This window comes from Hylobates moloch, unplaced genomic scaffold (assembly GCF_009828535.3).
Source record: "Hylobates moloch isolate HMO894 unplaced genomic scaffold, HMol_V3 SCAFFOLD_4, whole genome shotgun sequence".
In the NCBI taxonomy this organism is placed as follows: Eukaryota; Metazoa; Chordata; class Mammalia; order Primates; family Hylobatidae; genus Hylobates; species Hylobates moloch.
The window spans coordinates 47,283,807-47,302,178 of record NW_026652279.1 but is presented as its reverse complement, the minus strand read 5'-3'; the positions used below and the strand labels follow the sequence as shown (position 1 = coordinate 47,302,178).

At 36.8% G+C, this 18,372-nt stretch overlaps 1 protein-coding gene and 1 long non-coding RNA gene across 11 annotated transcripts in view; one reads left to right on the top strand and one right to left on the bottom strand.

Annotated features, from left to right (window-relative positions):
* The window catches only part of LOC116466929 (uncharacterized), a 66,330-nt gene extending 48,687 nt beyond the window's left edge, over positions 1 to 17,643 (top strand). The window contains exons 2-3 of the long non-coding RNA XR_004247683.2: positions 16,022 to 16,105; positions 17,143 to 17,643. This is a non-coding gene — a long non-coding RNA (uncharacterized LOC116466929). The remainder of the gene's footprint in view (positions 1 to 16,021; positions 16,106 to 17,142) is intronic.
* Positions 1 to 18,372, bottom strand: part of ZBTB20 (zinc finger and BTB domain containing 20) — a 787,576-nt gene that overhangs the window by 187,280 nt on the left and 581,924 nt on the right. The window lies entirely within an intron of this gene.

Here is an 18,372-nt window from a genome sequence, read left to right as displayed (position 1 = left end):
TTATACATGCTAACACAAGAGAGGTTGGAGATCTCCAATGCTTTCAAATTGTTTCACAAAATTGATGAGTTTAATGAAAATTTTAAGCAAGATAATTAGCTTATGTATGATTCATTGAAAGCACATACAAATTTGAAATATATATATATATATAAAAGACTGACTAGTCTTCAAAGATTTTAAAGCTCTAAGTTTTGCTATATTCTAGTCTTCTCTGCAAGCCAGGATATTAGACTATGGCACAGGGGCGTATTTTCTTACCATTTTCCTCCCTCCCTCCCTCCTTTCCTACATTCCTCTCTCTATATCTCTCTTTCTTTCTTTCCCTCTCCCTTTTTTGAACTTGCTGTCTTTTCTAACCTTTGGGGAGAAGAAGAAAATATTATTAGCAATTTTCTATGAAATATGTTCAATGATCATTTTTCTGTTGCATGTTATAAACCCAATAACTCTCAATAATATTATGCTCTTTTAAAATTATACCTAGTGTTTATGTTCTTATATCTAAGCACATAACTTTTTTTCTGAATTTCAAGGTGCATTTATTCATAAAATTAGTTAAAATTAAATTTTTGATGTGATCAAAAGAGATCAATGTAAGTTGTACCCAAATTGACTAACACATCCAATGTCTGGAATGAAAAACTATCTTTCCTGGATGTCAAATGACACACAGGCTGGCCGTCAATGATAGGAATCCAAAATGGAGAGAAAAATTACAGTGTCTATGTCATAGTCTAAAACAAATTAAAGCCAAGTTAAATGGAAGTTTTATTGGATATAATTGTTGTACTTATATGTTAATATAAAATGATAATATGATTCCAAACTTAATACTGTGGCTAAAAATTTAATCTCAGAGTTCTTACACAATTCATAAATGTTCATAGGCATCAAAAGACACCTACTTCTTGACTGAATTATAATCTGCTATGTAATTCTGAGAATATGTATTAATCTACATAGATTTATATTTGCTCAATTCAAATTGTTATTTCATTGATACATGCTCTTTCCACCTAAGTGATATTCACCTTATATGTCTGTAAGTTGTTTTTATCCGAAATGCAAAGAATTATCTATAATAGTTTCACAGAGGATTAAAAACATTTGCATTAAGCACACTTGGTTCAAAGCACAAATATATCTAGCAAAGAGTATAAAACTGTAAAGCCCAAGTAATTCAGGACATTAAAATATCAGGGTGGAAGGTGGGGGATGAGCAGAGAGAGGGGGATGATGAGGGGTGAAGTTTAATCTTCGTATTATAATTTCTGAGTGGAAATTATTATATAGTGTCAATCTCCAAGAATCAAAAATATTATTAATTGTAACTTTAAAGTCAATTTTAATGTTGTTTACATAAAGTTCTACATCAGTGGTTTTCAACATTTTGAAGTGATACCGATCCCTATGAGAATCTCTTTCTCCAGAAAACTCCTCAAAAACACCAAGTTTCAAGGAACTCCTAGACTCCATGAAGGCCATTCATGAATCTCAGGTTAGGAACCGCTGGCCTAGGCAGAGAGGGGAGAAAACCCTCTTTCAATCCCATAGCTACTCACCTCTATAGACTTTTCATGAAACGCTATAAAGTAAAGCCAGCAGCAAAGAAAATGTATAAAAAAGAGTTCTAAGTGGGTAAGAGTATGTGGTTAGAACCACACAGGCTTCTTTGAAGGCCTGCCAGACTCCTACCTTCCTAGTCCTTTATAATTTCTTTTTTTAAAAAGTCTACAAAGCCTTAGCAACAATGGAGTAGAGGAGTACCAAGCAGAGAGATGATAATGATAATAAGAATCACGATTTACTGAGTCCTTCAGGTACCTTGAGAAATAAATCCTTCTCAAATTTGGATATGAGTATGCCCAGGAATGTGAGCAGTGTAACGGGAGTAGAAAAAGCCACAAAATAAATAATAAATACATGGCTGTCTTCCTGGAGGGTCAGTATTCCTTGTGGGCAAGTAATTTAAACTCTTATTTGCACACGTATTCATTTATCCAATAACTATTTCTTTGATGTTATACCAAAAAGAAAACAGATATTGTTCTTGTCCTCATGGAACTTCTGGTTGAGTGAAACAAATAAGAATATATTGAGGAGCTGAAAGCAAAATTTTCATATATATTTTTTGGGTGAAACCTGAGACTTCACTGAAAAGTCTTGTTTGTGGCAGACTACTTCAAGCAATGTCCTGGCAGGCACCCTTAGTATTGGAGCACTCACTCTAACTTGAGGATCACCCAAGTGGAAGAGTTTGAGAAGCATGGTTAACAGTGTATCATTTAATCCCCACTACAAGAGAAAATACTGTTACTTCCAATTTACTAGAGAAAAAAGAGAAATTTGAGAAATTAGGAAACTTAGCTTAGATCATACAGCTGCTGGCATCTGAATAAGTGTGTGCCATTCCAAAATCTACATATTTTTAACCACTAAATTACACTACCTTTAGGAGTTTCCCACTTTATGTTTCCCCTTGAATCTGGGCTCATTCAGGATTACACAGGCTAGTTTAAGCTTCTCTTTGGAAGGAGACAGGTTTGGCTTGATTTGCATTCTAAATATTTCACAGTGGTAAGGGAAAGCTATTATTATACCCATTTTATGGTGAGGAAGCTGAACCACTTGCCAGCTGAGGTATCTGGCTGGGTTAAAAACGGAATCTGGGTCTTCAGACTCTCATTCGTCTTGACTAACTCCAAGCCTAGGCACTATTACTGTCCATGGGCTTTTCTGAACATGAGATTCACACTGAGTGATAAAGAGTGAGACAAATTCTGCTAAGAGAAAACAATAATAGTGCAATTTAAAAAAAGGGAAAATAAGTAATCGTAACTCACACAAAAATTGGTTACTTTCAGCATTGTGAATAGAAAAGGGAGAGATTATTCATCACAAATGAGTCAGAAAATTAGAATGTGTCACTGCACTGATGATAGAGCTGAGGAATTTGGATGAACTGAAGTTCGACACTTATCCTTCTAGCTGAAGAGGGTAAATGGTGTGACAACAGGACAGAAATGACCTCTTATTTCCAATCTCAATATTTCCAATCTTTTTTCTTTAACTACTCTGTCTAAAGTTAGATGGGTTTATATGTTTGTTTTCTGTGGGTAGAGATAATGTTTTAACATCCCTTTAATGTTCTAGAAGTATTGCGTTAATTAATTCTTATGTGGGAGTCATCCCAAATAGTAGGATGATGATTTTTACCTTATTGATTTTCCTAATACCTTTCTGGTTTCCAGTGTTTTCAAAGGATGAGGCACTATTAGATTTTTAGATTTATATGTCTCTCAAAATTAAGTGCCTGTCAACTGATATTCCATCTTTACTCTGGATACATGATTTCCTTTATCTGACAGATTCAAAAAAATTTGTACTAGATTTAATGACATTTCATGCATCCTGAATTTGGGAGTTTTTAATTCTCTATTTTCTATTTGGCAAAAGGTTTACAAGAGAAAGCCAGATGCAAGGGTATTTATATGTGCATACAGAACCTGTGCCATCTCTCTCTAGGTACTTTGGGGTTTCCTGCAGGACAGATTTTTGATGTATTTTCATGCCTTTTGGTCAGGAAGAAGAAGACTATAAATGCCATAAATGGTCATACATATCTTGGGGTCTGCTTTCCAAAATGCATATTATTTTGGATCCATCTCAAGAAGAATAATAAGACAATGACACTGACGTCTTTTTTTCTTAACATGCTATGATAATAATCCTAAAAAATGGTCTGCCTTCAAAATTTTGTTGATGAAATAAGGTTATAATCAATAAATAGAGAAGATTTTAAAGTTCAGCAATTAGGTCTGGGACTGCTTCTGCGCCTGAGACATTGCCAAGATACAATGTAACACTCCATCCCACCCCATGTGAATTTCCCTGTTCCTTCTTGATTGTTACGGGGATAGGGCCTGACAGACTAGAATGAAATGAAAGCAGTAGTGCTGGGAGGGGTGGCAAGGACCGAATTTATTTAATACATTTAGGATGGTTTTTTATTGCTGCTAAAATAGACGCAATTCCTTAGCATGATGACATTCAGGAACCCTTTACAATCTGATTCCAAATAACTTTCTCTTCTATATCTTAAACTACCAAAACTGTAGCTCTATAAATTCCAAAGGGATTGATGTACCAGGACCTTTGACTTATAGTAAACTGATCTTAAGGGATGCTGAAAAGGTTTGGCACTGCTATCACGTGGTCTAATCATTTAGACTTGTCACTACCAACTATTTGCTTAAGAGCCTCCAAGACCTTTCACAATCTGGCCCTGGCCCACCTCTCTAATTTTAAGAAAAATTTTCCCACTGCTGCTTCTTTATATACGGCGACAGCCTATTTGCTCCTCCCTGAACATGGCCTGGGACATCTATGTCCCTGAGTCAGCTAACAGTTCACACTTGAATCTCCCAAGCCTAGCATAGTGTGTGAAACACAGCACGACACTCCAATGTTTGTTGAATAAATGCTGTCCATCTATTTTAGGAGACAGAGATGACAGAAGAAAGTTGTTAAATCAGTAAATAAATAGCACCAGAGAGAGGTCAAGGAAAAGTTAATTTTAGTGCATTTTAGGAGTGGGGGCAAGATGAGCTTGAAGATTAGGAAAACTGATGCTCTTTATTCTTGGGTCTAGCCAATGCTATGAGTCAGTTACTTTTTCGGGAACAAGTTTAAACCTCAAGGTTAAATGAACACAAATGCCCTGTCCATCAGCATATAATGAAAAAGTTGTGGCTATTTCCACATCAGCACAGTGAAATTAAAATATGCAGTGCCTCTCTAAGAGGCATCATATATGACAGAGCTTTTAAAAATAGTCCCCTTTGCCACTCAGGTATAGAAAGAGCTATACAAACAAAAGCAAATGTTTAAAAAACTGGGATAATTTAGCTTAGGGAAGAAAGAGCTGAGGTGTGTCTTCATAGTTTTTTGACTATAAGAAAAGTTGTTACAAAGAGGATAATGATCAGCATTTTTGTCCTAGGGCAAAATGACATTAAACCGTCCAGTGCAGAATTTAAGACTTAAAGATGAACATTCTAAATATGCAAGTGGGTAAATAATCAAATAGATTGCTAAGAGCAGTTCTGAAATTTCTTTCTTCCTGACTCTCTTAAAATAGGAAAAATCTTCATCTATTTTGGATAAAATAAATGCAGCTCTGCCTCCAGTCAGGAGAATGAATTCAATAACTTTTCTAGTCTTGTTTAACGCTGTATGATTCTATAAAATTCTATAAAATGTTAACCCTAAAAATTATACAGAATCACAATACAGTTGAGTAAAACACATTCTACAGTTTAAAAAGAAATAAGCAATACAGATAGTTGGTAAGTTATTAAATTCAAAATACTAATACATGGTGCTTACGTTTTTTATTCAATTTGCCAAGTGCATATAACAGAAAATTGGGAAAAATGTACTTGAATCTACTAAAGCTTTAAAATAGTGATTAGCTAGAGTAAAACAGTCTAACAATTAATGCTTTCATGTCTAAGAAATTTGCTGAATATTTCATAAACCTCATATTGAATATGTATATAAACTCAATTTCCAATTAAAGAAAAAGTTTTTTGAAGGTCCAGAGAGTAATATATGAACTCACTATTATTATTTCCTGGACTATCTTCAAAGACAACAGGAGAACCAATAAACAATTCCTTTAAATGACCAAAATGTGCCCCATATGATTAAGAATGTAAATCTAATAACAGACTCACAGATAAGGTCTAACAGGGGTGGCAAGTTACTGGCTTTCTTTGTCTATTTACCTTGTAGCTTTGGAGCTCAGCAGAAGTGTTCATTACATACAGCACAGGGTTAGATGAACAGCTCCAGTGACCTTGTCTGAACCAAATTCATTTAAAGCAGTTTGCCACTTTTCTTAAATAGAAGATGAGTCCATTCTATCTATGGCCCAGATTTGGACTGGATCACTGAACTATTGCCCAACTCTTATAAGCAAAGCACTAACATGTACCAATCAACAGGCGAAGGCATCAGGAAGGTAAAAATACACATACATAAGAAACTGGCAGTACATTATAGAAGAAAGCTATATCTAACGATGGACTTTGGCTTTTAAAGCCTTTGAGTGTTATTTGAATCTTGTTAACAAAAACAAAAACAAAATCTTCATTCCAATGTAATTTGTAGAGAAGATCCAGTAAAAAAATGAATTCGAGAGAGAGAGAGAAAGAAATGTAGTTTTATTTTGCAACCCATTATTTCCATAAGAACATGAATCAAAGAGACAAACTATGCCAATTTCTTCATAGCTGACTTGTTATAGGATATTGTTCTAGTCTTCACTAATGACTTCTTGAGGTTGGTTATTACTGTGATCAGGAGTTGGGAGGATAGAGGTCTAAGACCTTTCAAAAGAAACGTTTTGTTTAGTATCACTACAGAAAATAAAGTCAGCATTAAGCTAACTTTGACAACCTAACTAGGATAATGGTTGGTGCATGTAGCCATTGCTTATGCTGCTTCATAATGAACAGAATGAATGGAACAGAAAAGGTGTCAAGTTAACCAGCAACTTGAATTTTGAAAAGCTGTGGCACAATAAGCTGATAACATAGGTTGTTAGAATTAGCAAAACTTACTCTCTGCTTCCCCCACCTTCTAGTCCTACTTATTTCCACATCCACATTCCTATCATCAGGCAGTTGAAGAAACAGAAACAAATGTGGCTGGGACTGCTTCTTTGAGGATACTCTTAGTGAGCTCTCCATCTCCCCAACCACAGCTTGCTCTCAGTTTGCTAAAAATATATTCATTTAATTGTTTTAATGCCTCTACTTAGGGGAATTTGCATTTTCTTAACTGTTGACACAAGATCTAAATTCAGTTTTTTTCACAGGTAATAAGGAAAGTATTTGGGGAGTGTGTGTGTGTGTGTGTGTGTGTGTTTGGTGGTGGTGGTGGTGGCAAATTCTGTCCTAGATGCTTCGAGTTTTCCAAGTATACTGATAAAAGGGGTCAATTGCTTCCCCACCTCAAGAAGCCAATTGTGCTCATTGTTTTACTTCAAATAAAGATATATACCTATAAATGCATACATCATACATGCACACACACATATTCTTCTTCTCAAAAGTCATAAACATTTGGTGACTCTGTATACTCCATGAAGTGCTGTTACTACTAAAGTCAGAGTAATTTAGGCAAAAACATAAGAAACCCCAAATGGTCTGCACTGAAATTTTATTAACATATTTGTCAGTGTTTTCCTCACGGATAATCTCCATTGGTTCCTGGCTCCTTGTCAGCATATGCCCCAGGAGCCTCTCACAATACCTTTCTGCCCTAGAAATCCTGGCCTGTGAGATTTCCTTGTAAATATCTGAATTCTTGTATTCACCTATTAATGATCCAGGGATCGAGGATGTTTTCTATCTGCTCCTTAACCTCCCACTTCAAGGATTAGATTGTAAACAACCTAGTGGGAACCCTTCAGGCCAAACCACAGCTGAACGAATCTCAGCAGGCAGGGAACCCGCAGCAGTCTGTGAAATACCATGAAACACAATTACAAAAATATAAAGGATTCACCCATACTTTGGGGAAGAAATTATGTTGTTTCCAAGATGAGACCTCAAAAACAAGGCTAGTATCCTAATTGAGAAAGACATGATTTTAAAAAGTGTCAGCAGAGGCAAATTTTTAAAAGTACCAGATTTGCCAGGTCCTTCTCAAACCATAGATTCATTTTCAGTATATGACAGTGGCCTGAGCCGACACACTTCAAGGGAAGTCCATTCGTCTCTGACCAATGAAGCCCAAAGTACTCACTGCATGAAAGGGTTCCTTTCTTGTTTCTAAAGGCAATCAATTTTTGTCCTAGAGTTTGAAGGTTCATGGGCTTTCTTTTAATTTTGTCAGTCTGCACACGCATGGTTCCTCCTGCATGATTTGGTCCGGAGGAAGTGACCCACCTACAACGCCACAGAGCTAATTAACCCCACACTGAGCTTTTTTTTTTTTTTTTTTCTCATTTCACACATCCACTCAATGCTTTAAATGACCCAGCAGCAGCATGATCATATGATTTTTTCCCCCTCAGTGAGGAAAGCATGGCGTTGGGAGGAGCAGGGATATGTCTGCCCTAATTCAAAACAGCAGTGTGATCCTAAAACATTATCTAATTGCATTGCATCTGAGGGTGCAAAATACTAAAAAATCCCTGAACGAATCTCTTTCATGTCATTCATTTAACTTCTTGCAGTGTCCATTTGAAGTAGCAAATAATACATAATAAACACTGAGGTAGAGAAGTTTGATCTATACTCAGAATGTTTAAAAAATATCCGATCTTACAGGGGGTAAAGGACCGAGAGCTCCTTCCCTATCCTGAATAGCTTCAAGAGAAGGGCCTTTTTTCCATTTGAAGGAACAGACTCATGTTTTTCCAGATTTATTTTTTCCAAAGGAAATGCCTTGAAGACTCTAAGATGATCTCTGTTTTCTAACTTTTCAAAAAAGAAAAAAGAAAAAAAAAGTGAACATGATGATGGTGGGTGATTTAATGGAATCAGCTTGTCAACATGATGAAACTGAAAAAAGCTTCCATAGACTCTGTCCACATGCTAAAAAAAAAAAAAAAAAGCAACCTTTAACGTTATGTGTATAGTATAGAGTGGTTTTTGTCATGGCAAAGAAAAGAAATATAATTATCTTACACAGTAAATGTAAGGCTCTGCTAAGAATCTCATTGGATAAATCATAGAAATACATCCTGGCCAGATAAATGGAGCCAGACAAGTTCTAGGTCTTGTAAGAAGCTTTCAAAAGAATCATCACATTGTAAGTCTGTCATCTCTGTAAGTGACAAGAAAAATTCTAGGCTATTTCCCTCAGTTCTACTAGTAACATGGCTTCAGAGTTTTAAAGATTTAGACATAAATGGACAAGAAAATGACTTCTTCTGAATATCCCATCTTAGGCAGACTATCGGATTTCTCTCATTCTTATAAGTGTAGCAAATTGGTTCACCTTGGAAGGACTTGGTTAGAGATCATATATGTCTTATGTGAACTTTTAACCTCTCTTTCCTTTGCAAAGTGATTTATGCATACACTATTAAATACACAGGAATTCTTTAATTCTTAGTTCAGTGAACAGTTAGTACAAGGGAAAATCTATCTAATATTTTAAATTTTTATTTAGTGTCTTAAATCCTACACTTTGGAACTGGAGACCTTATAGATAAGTTCTATAAGGTCTTCAGTGTGCTGAAAAACACATTTGCTACTGCTCCCGAAGCTTCTCTTAGGTAAGGCTGCCAACTGGGGTAAATTGATGGATAAAACTGGCTCAAAAGGCAAAAAACAAAGGTCCAGTGAAGCACAGTTTATTTTTATTTATACTGGTCAGAAATATCACGGTTAACAAATAGCCTAAATCAAGCTCTTATATCTAGGCCTCCAGCCTTTGGCTGAAGTGTCTCATCAGGTAATTCTGAAAAAAATAGGGTTGTTGTTGTGATTTCAAAGACTCTCCTGCCCATTAGACTTTTTCAGGCTCACTGATGCTTGGGACTCTAAAGCCTTTACTATGGTCTGTTTGACCAATAAAGTATGTCCCTTACTACTTCTCTGACTTCATCTTCTAACATTTTCAGGCAAAATTGGTCCAACAGACAATAAAATATGCTTATCTATGGGTGTAGACAGGAATAGGAATATGAATGGGGATTTAAAGGAACTAATTAATAAAAATTAGTTGCTTTATGCCCTTGTGTAATACCAACTTTTTTATGACAGCCTAATAAAGTTTCTGAACTTATCTTGAGAGTTGGTTAAGATAGGGGAGAATATACAAAGTATTTCCAACACCATGCATTCATTCATTAATTCAACAAATATTTTTCCGAGTCTTTTATTGATTACTCTGCCAACTGGATTCTACTCCTGCCCTCAAGGACCTTCCACTCTAATGTATGTTTTGGAGAGTTTCTGTCTCTATTATCACTGACAGGTTATTAGCCCACTTTAGACAAGTTATAAATATAACCACCTGCCATGATGATTCCTCTTCTCGTTCTTTATTTGTTTTTATTCATTTGCCCTGTAACATCCATTAACCTTTCATGAATGACTTGACCCTTTGTGAGCTATATTATCAACTCAGCTAATTTTTATAAACCCCTTCTCCACTCCCAACTACCTTTTCTTTCTCAAACAGCCATGAAAATATAAAAGTCTACCCAGAATTATTTAAGTTTTTGAAATGAGTCCTTACAATCTGATCTGAAGCACCACTTTTTTTTTCCTTTCTTTTTTGAAAGAGGGAATGGAGCCTCAGCCCCTAAGGTTCATATCTCAAGTTACAGGCAAATTACATACAAGTTACTGGTCTCCCAGACTTAGAACTCACCACTCTCTGGGGTAGAACAATTTCTGCATTGAACAGAGGACCATAATCTAACTCAAGTAATGTCAATCTCAGAGAACAGTTAACCAAGTGCATGTTTCTGTTCCCTATATTCTCTTATAAGGAGTTACCCTCTCCACTATATTTTGGTATTTTCTGAACCTGGCTACCTTAGGTAGATGTCAGTGGACATGGTAAAAAGAACACTAACTCTTCCTCAATTTGTTAAACTTGTTTTTCTTCCTCATATGCTTTATAAACAAAAATGGGAGAATTTAATGTATGTATAGAGCAGCAAATGTTCTCTCTGTTGCTTTCAGACATTTTTATCTTATATAAACAGTGGTGATGAAATTATAAATACCATTATTCTACCTCTATGTTAATACTCTTATTATCTTGCATCAACAGACGTGAACAAATACGTACATGACACCAATCAATCCCTTTTCTAAAAATGCAGTTTTTGTATTTCTAAACAGTGGAAGAAGAATTTAATGAATTCAACATGTAGTTTACCTATTTATATTTTGAATTTTAATAGAGTAAAACCAAATTATCGCTTATGTTCTTTCACACTTACATCAGCCATTAACACTCTCCATGCTGGCATGGGGTAGGGGGTGTGTAGAACTAATGGCAATGGGTCCAAGTCCCCTGTGTCAGGTGGTTAGGGGCTTGGCAGGCTGGAGAGGATGCTTAGATGCTGGGGCAGGATATTTCAACCTGCTTAACAGGTAAGAGATATTTTCTGGCAGTAAAAGGAATATTTTTTATAGAACAAATTGCTAGGGAGAGGTCATTTTGGGGCATTAGGTGAGAGAAATATCAAAACCAAATCTAAAAGCAGTCTAAGGGAACCAGGGAAAAGAAAATTACTACTTGTTCAATCTCCTCACTGGTTTCCCTTATTCCATAGTGTGCCTTCTTCTTCCATCTTCTAGCACTTCATACTCTTTTCTCCTCCATTTCTTCATGTTTTCTTTCTCCTACCTCTTTATTATAACAAAAAAAGCATTTAGGGAGAATTTTAGGAGACAGGGAGACAAAAAAAAAGAATTTAGAGAAGACATAATAACATACTGCATAAATATGTATGTATGTATGTGTTTATGTATGTGTGTATATATAACAGATATTTGATTTACCAAGAAGGATAAACTGGGACTTTTGAGATTTAAAAAATTCATGGTATGTCTGGTCATATTAATCTCCAAACCAGCTGGTTTTTAGCATTGCTAGAGCTATAATAGAATCAGGAGTAGAAAACAAAAGGAAAAAAATAAAATTTTACAAAGGATTTATATTTGCAAAGGAAAGAGGACTTATTTAGAGTTGTTTATTGAAATTCCCCCAAAGCTATTTTTTGAACTTATACATTGACAACATCAAGAGAAGAAGCTTAGGAATTCTCATAGGGTTTAGGAACTACTAAACCTTGTGTATTATGTTCATCTCAGTCCACTCAAGCAAGAAAAGGATAACTAGAGCATGGTATCTCACAGTGCATAACATGGTTGGTTACTTTGCTAGGCTGACATATGGAGACAGGGCCCATAGGAGCAGGGCTTTTCTTATGAATATCAGAGAGAGACACCCAGGTTCATCTAAATGTATAGGGCATGAGGGATTAGTGGTACAGTGTTATCTGCAAAGTACCTAAAAGTGTTTTCTAACCAAGCACCAACTTCTTAGCCCAGCCTTCTTGGGGATTAAACAAAATCCAATAGTAAGTAATGGGAATACTTTATTTGGTCACTGGGTTGGGGAGGGTTGCTGAGACATATGACAACATTTAATCCATTAAGATAGGAGGAAATGAGGGGAAAGAGAAAACAAAGAAAGAGAGAGCGAGGGCCAAAAAAGAAGAGTGTCACCTCTGTAGACTCTCTAACAGAATAAATCGATAATCTTAAGAACAGTAAAAGAGCATGCCTAGAGGGAAACCGCAGTACACTTTTGGAATCCGAGGCAAAAAATACAACAACTTGCCTCTTGTCAAGTTTATTACCATTGCCCCATGGGAGGTTCCTATTTATTCTGCTCTTACATGCACAGGTATTTCTTCTACTCTTACATTCTTTTCCTAAGGATTAGCATTCTGTGATAATGGTGGTAATGACAGCTGTCTTAAATTAGTGGCAAGTTAGGAATGAAACACTGACCACCAGGCTATGTTCTTGAATCCAGTCTATGCCCTGTAATGTGTTCATTCTACTTTCTGCAGTTTCTCTGAGACCTGTGGCATAAGACTTGTTTTGTAAGGCCGGGCTCCTTATGGGGACACATATGGCTCCAGAAAACAAGTACTCTACTTTCTCACCCTGACTTTTTGGTTTTCTTGTTTTTTCCTCTTTTCTCCCAGACTATTATTTTCCAGTTTCTTCTCTACCAGTCTGGATGCCCATGGTTGTTAACTTTAGAAATACCTACCAGCTCCATCAATTCCCTCATCTACAGTTCTCAACTGTATTTACCTAGTTCTGGAGCTCAGATGAACCCACATGTGTGTTCTCCTCAGCTTCCAGGCTGCTGATCCTTGCTGGAGAAAAAGCACAAAACCGTACAGCTTGATGCTCCTGCAGAATTACGGTTTCCAGCATAAGTTCGAGTTTCAGAATTAGTTTGCAATTTTAAAATTTGCTCCTAGTCAGTTTCCTTTTTCACTCCATAGTTTCATTCATTACTCTGTTTAACTGGTTATAACCCATCCCCTACCCTTCACTCTCAGCTACTAACCTTGCCTCCTTTTACATAGAGAAAACAGAGGCCATCAAATGGCACTTCCTATCACTCCACCTTTGCCACCAATGAATCCACCTGTAACATTTCAGAGATCTTTCTGCCTAGCACTGATAACCTCATCCAGGATCTTATTATATCAGTTACTTTTCCTTTCTTTTGTATTTTCAATTTTCCTACTGCCTGCCAACATGCTTTAGCTGTCTTCATTTAAAGTAACAACAATAACAATGATAATAAACTAACAAACAACAAACCATCTTTTGCAGACCTTATCTTTCCCTTTTTTGTGCCACCTTCAAGCTTCCTAAGCTCCCGTTTATTCCTCAAACCATTACAATCTGGTTTCTCTAGCTATGTTTCTAATTAAACCATTTTTTTTTTTTACCAAAGTCACCAAACACTTCTGAATTGCTAGCTTCCAAAATCCATTCTTCAACCTCATTGTTTTCTTTCTTTTAAAGGTCAGGTTCTCTGAGGTATAATTTACATACAATAAAATTCATCCTTGCTATACTCATTTACCATTCAGTAAGTTTTGCCTTATATGTTGGAGGCCTGTAAAATGAAGCCCAACCCCCAAGCCCCTTTGCTTCATATACAAATCCCTTTGGCACCTCTCAGCAGTCTTCCCCACATAACCCATTGTCTGGTGACACCACACTACTCAGCATTCAAGGATATATGCCATGTACATTCATGCCCCTTGGACTTTCTTTACGTTTCCTCTCTATAAACACATGTCTTGGTATAACATAGTAAATGCTATTTAATATTACCACATCAATTTCCATATAGAATCATAAATCTAGATGTCATTTTGAGAAGCTGATGTTTTCCAAATAGAAGTCATCCATCAAAATGTTACTACCTGAAGATCTCTATTATTTTACTATTATGAGTTGATTATGTTCCCTTAAAATTCGTATGTTGACATTCTGGCCCCCAATTCTTTAGAATATGAATATATGTGTGAATAGGGTCAATGAAGATGTGATTAAGATGAGGTCATGCTGTAGAGTGGGCTTGTAATCCAATATGACTAGTGTATTTATAAAAAGAAGAAACTTAAACACAGACATGCACACAGGGAGAACATCATATGACGATGACGGCAGAGATTGGGGCTGATGCTTCTATAAGCCAACGAACATCAAAGATTGCCAGGAAACCACCAGAAGCTGGGTGAGAGTCATGGAACAGATTCTCACAGCCTTAGAAGGAGCCAACCCTGCTGATACTTTAATCTTGAACATCTAGCTTCTATAACTGTGAGACAAACATTTCTGTTGTTTAAGCCACTCAGTTTGTGGTATTTTGTTACAAAGCCCCAGAAAACTAATATACTCAGTAAAAAAAAATCTTCAGTATATTGGAATCAGTTCTTTCACTCATCAGGTACTTACTGAGTGCCTACTATATGCTAGGCACTGCTCTAGGATATTGAATGAATGACTAAGAACTCCATCACGTTACTGCATTTTTTGTTCCCTAATAAGTAATCAATCTATCAATCAATATATTAATAGATGAAATGCCTATCATTTATTTTTTCAGCAAATATTTGTTGAGTATCTACTATGTGTCAGACATCATTCTAGGCACAGAGGATAACATTATTGGCAGATCAAGTTCTCCATCTTATATAGTTTAAATTCCAGTAGAGGGAACATACATTAAACAAGAAAACAAGTAAATAAGATATGTAATTTTACTCTGTTTCCGACACTGAGAGTCATAGGCATTTATCCTCTAAATCACTGAACAAAGCTTGGAACTAGATAGTGAACATGTTACTTCACAGTTTACAAAGTAATGAGGAAGACAATGAGGTCTCATACTAGAGGCACGTTAATCCACAGGCAGTGCACAGGCTTAAAGTGTTTGGGATGGACATCCCAAAAGCTAGGTTTCTTAGTCAGTTCGTCAGTCATTCAACACATATTTCTTTTTTTTTTTTCTTTTGACCAAATTTCTCTCTGTTGCCCAGGCTGGAGTGCTGTGACACGATCTCGGCTCACTGCAACCTCTGCCTCCCGGGTTCAAGCAATTCTCTGCCTCAGCCTCCCTAGTAGCTGGGATTACAGGCACCCACTACCATGCCTGGCTAATTTTTGTATTTTTAGTAGAGATGGGTTTTCACCATCTTGGCCAGGTCGGTCTTGAATTCCTGACCTCGTGATCCACCCGCTTTGGCCTCCCAAACTGCTGGGATTACAGGTGTGAGCCACTGCGCCCAGCCATTCGACACGTATTTCTTAAGTGCTTACTGTGTACCAGGCCCTGCTGAAGATAGTAGAACTGTGGACAGAGCCAACATGGTACTAATACCCACTGAGCTCACATTCTAAGAGGAAAAATCTGAACAACAAATCTCACAGTCCGTTCTTATCATATATCCTCATAAGAATACATAAAGGGGGTTAGGAGATTACCTGGGTCAGAGGACTGGCCCATGAGGGGTTTCCAAGGGGCCTTCCTTGAAGATGTGGTGCCCGGACACTGCTTTAGGGCTGGGGTATGGGTATTTGTTTGAGCAGGGTCATGAAGTCTTCGGTTTCTTCTTCCTCATCCCCTTTCAACCAAGTACATACATTTCAAATACTTAAAAGCATTCTTCAAATATACTAAGAACACCAAGAACTAAACACAAGAGAAAGACTCTCCAGAGGAAAGGGGCCAAAAATAGAAGAGAAAAAAACCCCCTAATCTCACCATTTGTTTTGAAAACACCCAAAATGATTAAAACATATTATAAACTAAAACATATGAACTAATCACTTGCCAAGTTTCATTTTTAAATCAAAGCCGTTTTGAGGTTCATAAACTGAAAAAAGAATCTTCAAATATGAACTTGTGTTTTTCTTTTCTTGGCCCTCAGTTGGCTTGAAGCATTTGCTGTTATGCTGTGTGGAGGGAAGGGGAACCTGCTAGTTAGGAACATGTGGCATACATGTACTACAAGGTAAGCTCCACGAGATCATGACTCTTCACAGTGGTATCCCTGGTAAGTAGAAGAGTGCCTGAAAGATAACAGGGGTTCAATAAATACCTGCTGAATGATCAACTAGTGAATATTCTGGGCCTTTTAAGGGATTCTCCAACTCTCTTTTCTTACCCAAGCTGCATCTTGCTTTAGGCCAGTGGTTCTCAACCTGGGGCTACTTTTTGCCCCCAGTCAGGGGACATTTGTATTCTTTGTTGTCACAGTCAGAGAAGTTCCTACTGGCATTTAGAGGGTAGATGCCAGGGATACTGCTAAACATCTTACAGTGCATAGGACAGCCCTGTTCCACAAAGATTTATCTGGCCCTAAAGGTTAACAGAGCCAAAGTTATGAAACTCTGATTTACGCCCTTTGTTTCTACTGGGCTGTACCTGGGAGTCAGATCCTCTGCATATTTGGAATGAAGTTCAGTCCTAAAGGAAGCACCCCAGAAAAGCCTCATTGCTTCATCCTCATTCCCTTCAAGTCCTAATAGAACTGCCCCCACTCTGACGCAGGCTCAGAGAGAGCCAATTTTGCCTTTTGTCCTCCCTGGGTCAACAATGCAATTGCTAGGGAAATCATCTGAAAAAGTCTGTCTCTACAATGCAAGTGAATAATTTTTACAGTACATTGGTAATTTCCCTGAGCTTACCTAAGCATATATACTAATTTAGTAAAATTCTCTTGTTTACAAACTAGTCATGTATCTGCAGGAAAAAAAAATCTCCTCAAGTTCAACCAGTTTATCCATGTCTGCTCAGGATCAGTATATGAATCTAGCTTTATTCATGATAAATAAGATCAAGAATTCCATCAAACCCCAATAATGTGCCTTTAGAGAGACTGGGCTTATGGCATTTCCTCTGCCGCCTTCCTTGCCCTGCATATTAATATACAGGTATCTGATTCCAGTTTCAATGGGGAAACTTCTGTCGTGCCAGAGGAGGGCATGTGCTGATTTCCCCACTCTGATGGTTGCTCCAGTAATCTTGGTGTTGTGGCATGTTTCCCAGTTACCATAGAGACTGCATACACTAAGAGTGCAGCATTGTGATTGGTGGGAAAGATACATTTTGCAGAAGCTTTTCTGGAGAGATAAAGGTAAGACACAAGAAAGAAAGTGAGACTGCCAATAAAGGGGCAGAGAACAGAGAAGTCCCAAACAACCATACATTCTAGAAAACTGGGACAGCAGAGATTACAACTACTAATATAAAACTACATAAACTGTTCACTCAATGGCTGCCTGTCAGGAAAATTTCAAGTATAAGCAGACAGAACAGACACAAGATATTCTAGAATAAAAAGATACACAAGTAAACCTACTGAGGTTATAGGGGTGAGAAAAGGGGAATGGCAAGAAAACATTTAAAAATGATTCAATGCTAGAAAAAAAAAGAATCTCAGAGAGCAATAAAATTTAAAGTTACATTTCTGTAGGATGGCTGACTTACAGAAAGGCTGACCTTTGGGGAATTATTTAAATTCTGAGTACCTCTGCTTCCTTCCCTATGAAAAAGAAAAAGAAAAAAAGAATAAAGATGGAAATAGAAAGAATAAAGATGACTTCTCTTTCACTGTTTAACAGGAGTCTCTTTAAACATCTCAATCATTTGACATTATATCAGTTGAATATGATGTACCCCCCATACAAAAATCAGACAAAAACACTTAAAGGGGGTGATAAATAGGGGGACATCATTAACAATGCAAATTGACTCATTCCATAGTTTCTTAGAGTAATGAGTCAACTGACTATGTGATCTCATGCACAGAATTTTGTTCGGCATGCAATTTTGAGGTATACAATTACTACAGAAATCAAGATATACCTGCAATGTAAAGGGTAAATCATAGGCATTTTAAAGGAAAGCTGGGGATAGGATGTGTGTTGGTTTGAGGGCTGAGTGGGAGTGGATTTAAGAGAAAAATCAGTCTAGGAAAATACCACATAAGTGTTTGTAAGTTCCTTGATATTCAGGTCTGTATCCTGTAATGCTTTATTAAACATATTTCAGACTAATATGTCCATTGCCTACTGGACATTCATATCTCCCTGTTTTTAAATACCTTTCAAATCTGTATCTTGAGCCATTACTTCTCTCTTGACCTCTAACCCTTTATATCAAATGAATTACTAGACAATGACAATTAGATATTCCAAAAGCATCCTAAATTCAACATGTCAAAGCTGAACTCATCTTTTCCTTCAAACTTTCTCTTCCTCCTATGTTCCCTATGTG